The sequence below is a fragment of the Mchenga conophoros genome, linkage group LG2, assembly GCF_057382185.1.
Source record: "Mchenga conophoros isolate Kocher_MC1m ecotype Shallow Benthic linkage group LG2, M_conophoros_male_GT1.1, whole genome shotgun sequence".
NCBI classification, from domain to species: Eukaryota; Metazoa; Chordata; class Actinopteri; order Cichliformes; family Cichlidae; genus Mchenga; species Mchenga conophoros.
This window is the reverse complement of record NC_140527.1, coordinates 1322259-1330741: the sequence shown is the minus strand read 5'-3', so window position 1 is coordinate 1330741 and position 8483 is coordinate 1322259. Positions and strand designations below refer to the sequence as shown.

Below are 8483 nucleotides of genomic sequence, written 5' to 3'. Positions count from 1 at the left end.
ATGAAGAGCACAAATACAGCCTGACACATTGCAGGTCATTTGGGTAAGATATGAATAAGATGAAATTAACTTAAAAACTGAAAAGATAGCTGCATCTAACAAAGACAAACCAAAGGTTTTCAGTGAGCTTACTTCCCTTTCATTCTTTCAGAGTCCTCGTTTAAGCCAATAACTTGTTCTTGAGGCTGTTCACTTTTGGTGAGAGCTTAGCACAATCCAGTTCAAGGAAAAGTTTCTGGAATACTTCCAAGGTGTATTTTAGCTCTTTGGGATAGGCAAGATCGACTGCATATGTCAATCCAACCAGCATTGCGCATGCCCTTGGAAAATTGCCCAGAGCAGGCATAACTCTCACACCCTCCAGCACAATGCCAATGTCATCCTCCTCAGATCCAACAGCCTTGATTTTGTAGATTTTCATCCTCTGTTCAGAAAGATCTTGTGACACACCATCCTCATCAGCATCCTGAAACAACAAACACATGGGTTTTCTGACTGTAGTTGCACACATGAAATATTTCCTGGACACATCCTGTAGCTGAATGACAAATAAAACATGATAATGCCTCAAATTATTTGAAACTTGACAAACACATATGAATAACAAAAACAGAATAATGTTTCTACTTCAACACTTACACTGTACTCTTTGATCAGTTGATCAATGGACTCCCCAAGGTACACCATCAAGCACTGAATAACCAGATTTCTGGTTATGTTATTGCTAGGATTGCTTGGTGACTGAAAATGAGCAAGAATTCCAAAAATTACCATCAGATAAGTGACCATTTATTAAGACAAAACTGTGAGAATTGGCAGTATTAAAAAAAACTGTTAAATATCAAATTATCATCACATGGAGCATTATGTGCGATAATTAGCTGATGTTAATGCACATGCCTGGGTGCTGACAGTCAACACAAAGGTATTGTCAACATGCTTGACAGGTTCAATCTTTAAATGTGTCGTTTTAGTAAATTACATTAATTTAGTCATTTAGGTTTTTTTATCTAATTTAGTTTATGTTCGTCAGAAAGGGTTTTTCCTTCTTGGGACAAAACAAAAACCCAGCAATACCTGTACTTGTGTTTTTTTGTTTGTTTTTTGTTTGTTTTTTTTTACTAAGAATAGACATGTATTTAAAATACAATTAAAACATGAAACCCATAATTGTGTTGTTAATTATATCAGTGACGTCCTGGCGTCCTCTTGCACTGACAAAAACATGCAAACAAATTAGTGGAGCTGTGCACCATGCAAATGAAATTTGACAAAAAAATTCTTTAAATAAAATTCCAAGCTGAAATGTCTGTGGAAAATACCTTGGCTATGATAGCCTGCAACTTCAATCCCATGCTGATCAGGTGAATTTAAGTTGAGGGATCTTCCATTACCTGAAAGGAAAGCAACATTATCATTTTTGACGTTTAGTCAGCTGTGTAAAAACCAAGGAGGAACCCACCCGGGGGATTAATAAAGTTTTATTTTATCTAATCTAATCTAATAACTTTAATCTCAGCCAAACCGATTTACTCACGAACAAATAAAACACTGAAAAAAACCAAACAATAACATTTTTAGGTTGTCTAAGTGACTTATACATTACGTTTAAACTGAGTAGCGAAACCCCGCGGTGATCTGAAAATGATGTGCCGGGAGTTGTGCCGTTCTCAGCGGCTTCAGTGACCCTCGAGCTCCCGGCTTGCTATCGAGCTGGTGGGTAGCAGATGCTCCGAAAACGTCGAAGCACTTTTGCAAACATGCGATATCTTGATAAACCGAGCAGATATTTGATGTTTACACAGCTACTTTCGCGCCTGAAAATATGTTAAAAGTTTATTTTGTGACCCAGAAAGATTACTAAGAGTAATTTTAAAACTTAGTAGCGGCCGCCATTATTGGAAACTGGAGTTCGAAAAACTGACTGTGGCTGACAAAATCACTCACAACTGACCGCAAAACCTTTTCATGAACTTTTAAACGTGGATGAAAGACGTTAAAACTCATCGGAATATACCGTTGATATTTTTTAATACGGTAAAACATGTGGTTAGTTAAAGCTGTTCAGTAACACAGTCGTGAAGGCTTGGAAAGTGACCTTGTGCTAGCAGTCCACTAACTGCCATTTGTGTAAAAATACGATACTATCATTACAGTGATGATTATTAATAAAATTTCGACGTATCATACTGTTTAAAACCTTTACTCAAAACCGATATACGTTATTGTTTAAACCGTGTCTTATATTTGAACAAATTAAGAAGTCTTACCTCTGACAAAATGGAGACGTCCACTCATGAAGCGCGTGTGTCCTGCACGTGGCACAAAGGATTATGGGCGGAAGTGTACAATGATTAAAATGAAAATGCTTTCATCAGTTAAATCTATTAGATTTCTTAAATTTTTTTAGTACTCAAACATTTTTTTTAAATTTACTCAACAAACCATTGCTGAATTTACCCCAAACAAAACTGTGTAAATTTAAATAACTGAACATCTCAAAATTGTTGAATTTTGCTTAGATTTGATTAAAACTACTCATACACGTTTTTACTGAGTAATAATTACTATTACTCTCCTATTAGATTCTAATTAACCCCAATCACAGTTTTTACAGTGTGGGTGTCCTTATGCGTTTTAGGAAAGAGCCTGTAGCATTTTCAGCTGATGTGCAACAAATGTTTTATTGTTTTGAAGTGAGAGAGGATCATAGGGATTATCTGAGATTCCTTTGGTATAAAGATAATGATCCCGACCAAGGTATTTGTGACTATAGAATGAGGGTTCATGTTTTTGGGAATAGCCCTTCCCCAGCTGTGGCTATTTATTGCATGAGGCGTGCTGCAGTCGAGGGAGAAGAAAAGCACGGACATGATGCAAAGCAGTTTGTAATGAGACATTTTTACGTTGATGATGGTCTCGCATCCACAGCAACAGTGGAAGAAGCTGTTGAGACACTCACAAGCACTCAAAAGATGCTGGCACAGTCAAACTTAAGGCTACATAAAATAGCCTCTAATGACCACAAAGTAGTGGAAGCGTTTCCTGCTGCCGAGAGAGCCAAGGATCTAAAAGACTTGGATTTAGAGTTGGACGACATACCCCTGCAAAGGAGCTTGGGGGTACTGTGGAATCTTAAAAAGGACTGTTTTACCTTTCACGTCACCACTGAACAAAAGCCGTTCACCAGGAGAGGTGTCTTGGCCACTGTTAACAGTCTGTATGACCCGCTGGGTTTCGTGTCACCCATCACAATGCAGGGAAAAGCTCTTCTCCGTGAATTGACCTCAGAGCAAAAGGACTGGGATGAATCACTTCCTGCAGAAAGAGAAGATGAACGGAGCAGATGGAGAAGCTCATTGAAGGATCTTGAGCGGCTACAGATACCGAGGTGCTACCTCTCGTTCTCCCAGGCCATTGCTGTGAAAAAAGAACTGTGCATATTTTCAGATGCCTCCACCATGGCCATAGGAGCAGTGGCATATCTGAGAGCTATTGATGGTGAAGGTCAGTGGCACACAGGTTTCATCATGGGCAAGTCCAAAGTAGCCCCAAGACCCGCCCACACTGTTCCTAGATTGGAGTTATGTGCAGCAGTGTTAGCTGTAGAGATGTACGAACTCATTAGAGATGAGATTGACATTGAAGCAGACACTGTCAGATTTTTCACAGACAGTAAAATTGTTCTTGGTTACATACACAACAACACAAAGAGGTTCTACACTTACGTGGCTAACCGAGTGATTAGAATCAGAAAGACTACACATCCAGCACAGTGGTTTTACATAGCCACTAGTGACAATCCAGCAGACACAGCCACTAGACCAATTGCAGCTTCTGCATTGGCTTCTACAAACTGGTTTAGTGGTCCTTCCTTTTTGACACAACACGACATAGAGAAGTCTCACTGGGATAGTTTCACACTGATCGATCCTGACACAGATGCAGAGATCAGACCTGGTATAACAAGTTTTGTTACCAAAGCCTCAGTAACACAGCTAGGGCCATGCCGTTTTGAAAGATTCTCTCATTGGATGAGATTGTGTCGCACTATTGCATCACTAAAGTGTGTGGCAGCATCATTCAAGAAAACAAACACAGAAGGTAAAGGCTGGAAGTGTTTCAGTGAAACTAACACCACAGATGAAGTGTCTAAAGCAGCAAAGTTCATCATTCACACAGTACAAAGTGAAACGTTCAAAGAAGAGTACAGATGCATAAAAGAAAATCTGCCACTTCCAAAACAAAGCTGTCTTCAAAGGTTAAATCCAGTTATTGATGAAGATGGGCTCCTCAGACTAGGAGGTCGATTGGCACCTGCTAACCTAACAAAAGATGAGAAACATCCACTCATTATCCCAAATGCTCATCATATAGCCATCCTTCTTATTGGATACTATCATGAGAAGGTAGCGCATCAGGGGCGTCACCTAACAGAAGGAACGCTCAGAGGTGCTGGATTTTGGATTATTGGCAGTAAACGGCTCGTCTCTTCTGTTATTTACAAGTGTGTTCTCTGTCGAAAGCTTCGAGGACGACTTCAGACCCAAAAGATGGCAGATTTACCTGTGGACAGGCTGACACCAACGCCACCGTTCACTAGTGTAGGACTGGATGTCTTTGGACCCTGGACGGTCACCACACGTCGCACCAGAGGAGGGAGTGCAGACAGTAAACGCTGGGCTGTGCTTTTCACCTGCATGTCCACGAGAGCTGTGCACATTGAGCTCATTGAAACAATGTCAACATCCAGCTTCATCAATGCGCTAAGGAGATTTTTCTGCATCCGTGGACCTGCTCAAATACTCAGATCTGATAGAGGTACAAATTTTGTTGGAGCATGCAATGAGTTGCAAATTGATCACAAGGACACAGAACTAAACTCATACCTGCAAGAGAAAGGATGCACATGGCTGTTTAATCCCCCACACTCGTCACACATGGGTGGCTCGTGGGAGAGACTTATTGGAGTAGCAAGGCGCATCCTAGATGGTATTCTGTTGAAAGCCGTACATGTCCAACTAACGCATGAAGTGTTAAGTACATTCATGGCAGAAGTAATGGCAATAATGAATGCAAGACCACTTGTACCAGTCTCAACAGATCCAGACAAACCAAACCTTCTCACTCCAGCAATGCTCCTTACACAAAAGGTCAATGCATTATCTGCACCAACAGGAAGCTTTGGACCGCCAGACCTCTACTCAAAGCAATGGAAGCAAGTACAGTGTTTGGCAGACTCTTTTTGGAAACAGTGGAAAAGTGAATATCTTTCACCACTACAGCAAAGGAGAAAATGGACTGATGATAAAACAAACATAAAAGTTGGTGATGTTGTGTTATTGAAAGATGCTCTCGCACACAGAAATGACTGGTCCATGGGAAAAGTTGTAAGAACATTTGAGAGCAAGGACAATAAGGTTCGAAAAGCAGAAGTAAAGACTGTGAAAGATGGAAATGAAAAAGTGTTTTTGAGACCCATCACTGATATGGTTTTGCTTTTATCAAGTGATAAATAAGTGTTTGAAATAGCCCTAAACTGTTCAAAATGTTTATTAGAAAAGTTTGTTCTAGTGGCACAATTATATTGTACCAGGCGGGGAGTGTTCTGCCTTTTATAACTTAAATCGGATATTATAGTTGTAAGCTGCCCTAGAGCTCCCTCTAGTGGCTGCTTTGTAATATGGGTTCGGTTACTTTGGGAAAGGAAAAAATGAGAACGTGAAGAAGAAATAAAAGATGGCGGAAAGTGATACCGTAATGTTATCGTTCTAAGCTGATACGGACCTTAAAATGTTGTTGCCTTGGACAAGATATGTCTGTAAGTATGAATGTCGATAAAATAACTATTATCTTTTGTTTTGTGTAAAAATGGCACAATAATTTGTACATTTGAAAGTTTTATCTTGTTAGCTTGCAGTAAGAGTGTAACAAGCTAGTTTACATGTTAGTTAGCTAATACAGTATTTTGTACTTTCAGTTTTATGATGGTCAAAGAGAAGGCAATGGTCAGAGGCCATTCTTCAATAAATCAGCGCAAAAAGGAAAATTAGTCTGGTTATTGGAGCATCGTTATCTCGCTGTCTAGCTGGTGAAACTAAGAGACTCAGGGCGAGGACAGCATACCTCTTCTCCTTTATTTTTCTCTTCCTCTCCTTATGTTAACTTTCTTCCCAACTCTTTTCCTTTTATTTCTCTTTCCCAGCCACAGTCCTGTGTAATAACTGAAAATAAAAATAATCCTAATAAAAATCTAATAAGCTATGACTACCAAGTGGACAAGTATAGCAAAAGCCCTCCTCTTAGGAAAAGTAAATCTGTTGGCTATTTTTCTTGATTGATACACTGTGAGACAGGACAGGCAAAAAACACAACCCAACAACATGTAATTTATTTGCAAGAATGTAATGTCCTATGAATGGTGCTTGGAGATGGTGGAGACGGCAGTGAGAATCAAATTCACAAGTGATATTGATAACGGAACCTGAATTATTCAGTTCTTATCAAGTCCCATCCCTTAGGGGGACTTAAACACCCAAGTGTCCTTGGTCTGCTGAGCGACCTTACTTGGGCAATAAGTGGCCGGCACGAGTTACTCATTTCTCTTGTCCCTGGTTGTTTCCTCATGGCTGTGAAAAAAAACAAAAATAGTTTAGCGCTCTGTTCCAGGAGAGGCTTACTGCAGTTTAGACTTTGCTGGAGCTGGAACTCAGAAGATGGAGCAGGTCATGTATTGATCTGAATGTTGGTGGTTCTATCCCTGGCTGTTCCAGTCTGCATGCCAAATATCCTTGGGAAAGATACTGAACCCGAATGTCTTTCCAGTGGAGTCTGGATGTACGTGAATGTTAGATAGAAAATCACTTAAGCATAGAAAAACAGACTGCATCAACTTGTTAATGAGGCATGTTGTATAAAGTGCTTTGAGTGCTCAGATAAAGTTGAAAAGTGCTGCACAGGAGCGCTGTAAGAACCAGTGAAAAAGACCCTCACTGTAAACAGATTGGACTTTGCTGCTGACTGTAATACACATAATAGAAAATTAAGATGCACATAAGAGTCACTTTGTCTGTTACGACACTGCTCAACAGCACAAACCAAACATTTGTCAGTGAAGTTTTGGTGCTTTGATTTTTGTCATGGAGGTGCCAGTGCAGAGGATGCTGCAGACTTTAATGGCAGGACCAGTATATCAAGGAATGCTGTGACAAACTACTGTCTGTATTCCATATTACTGTGTTCGTTTTTATGGGATTTAACAAGCTATGTTGTGATTTGTTGGTGACTGAATTACACCAAAACAACAGAGATTTATGAGACGGCTTCTTCAGTCTTTTACCTTTAATTTATGTTGCTAAAGTGCAGCAACATAAATTATCACAAATAAAACCTACAAACAGAAGTGGAGACGAAATGGAAAAAATAGTTTATTATAAAATTCATTGTAACATAAAAAAGCGAGCACATTTGTAGACACATGACCAGAAGGCGACAAGAATGCTTTTAACTAAAGCTCAACAAGACTGCATCAGAGCATCTTTCACATCCCTGCTCCTTCTCTGCACACTGTGCTAATGCTCTTGTACTGCCACTGAGAGTACATCCCAAGTGGTCTCATAGGTGCCCCCATGTTTTCGCAGATTATGCAGAGCACAGCACGTCAGCACCTTATAATAGCCAGTAGTCACTACACCAGTGTTTGTGAGCCAGTAAGAAGTTTCCCTGACTGGACTCAGAACCTGAGCATCTTATAGCAGTCCAGCAAACACGTTCTAGAATAGCCTCTTTCCATCAACAACAAGGATTACAGAGTGCCAGCATTAACGGCTGGAACAGTCAGTGTAATAGTGTTTTGAGGCTATAATGGGTATGTGGAAGCCATCAGTCGCACCCACACAGTGTAGGAATCCCCATCTATTCTCGATGCAGGCAGCAATGTCTCTGAACCTCCCTTAGTCAGGAAAACTGATTTGTTTTGGCAACAACGTCTGTGCTGCAGCAAAAAATTCCTGCACGTAACTCTACGCAGTTTTAATGCTGACTCCAAAAAGTTGTCTAGAACTTGATCTAGAACTCATGGGCGATCGTGGCTCAAGAGTTGGGAGTTCGCCTTGTAATCGGAAGGTTGCCGGCTCGTTGTGTCCTTGGGCAAGACACTTCACCTACCGCCTACAGGTGTTGGCCAGAAGGGCCGATGGTGCGATATGGCAGCCTCGCCTCTGTCAGTCTGACCCAGGGCAGCTGTGGCTACAACTGTAGCTACCTCCACCAGTGTGTGAATGGGTGGATGGCTGGGTGTGTAAAGCGCTTTGGGGTCCCTAGGGGGGTAAAGCGCTATACAAATACAGGCCATTTACCATCTCCTGTACTCTGAGCCAGTAGCAAGATTCCTCAGTACAACAGCCTCTTTCTTGTTCAGAGATACATACTAGGTTGTTTCTTGTTGTTGGATGCAGTTTGTTGTACAGGAAGCTCAATGTTCC

The 8483-nt window shown here is 40.7% G+C and overlaps 1 long non-coding RNA gene across 1 annotated transcript; it reads right to left on the bottom strand.

Annotated features, from left to right (window-relative positions):
• Positions 1 to 344: 344 nt before the first annotated feature.
• Positions 345 to 1389, bottom strand: LOC146581419 (uncharacterized). The gene is made up of 3 exons (XR_014888501.1): positions 1323 to 1389; positions 640 to 741; positions 345 to 466 (listed from the first exon to the last, which is right to left on the bottom strand). It is a non-coding gene; the product is annotated as an uncharacterized LOC146581419 (long non-coding RNA).
• Between the last annotated feature and the right edge of the window lie 7094 nt (positions 1390 to 8483).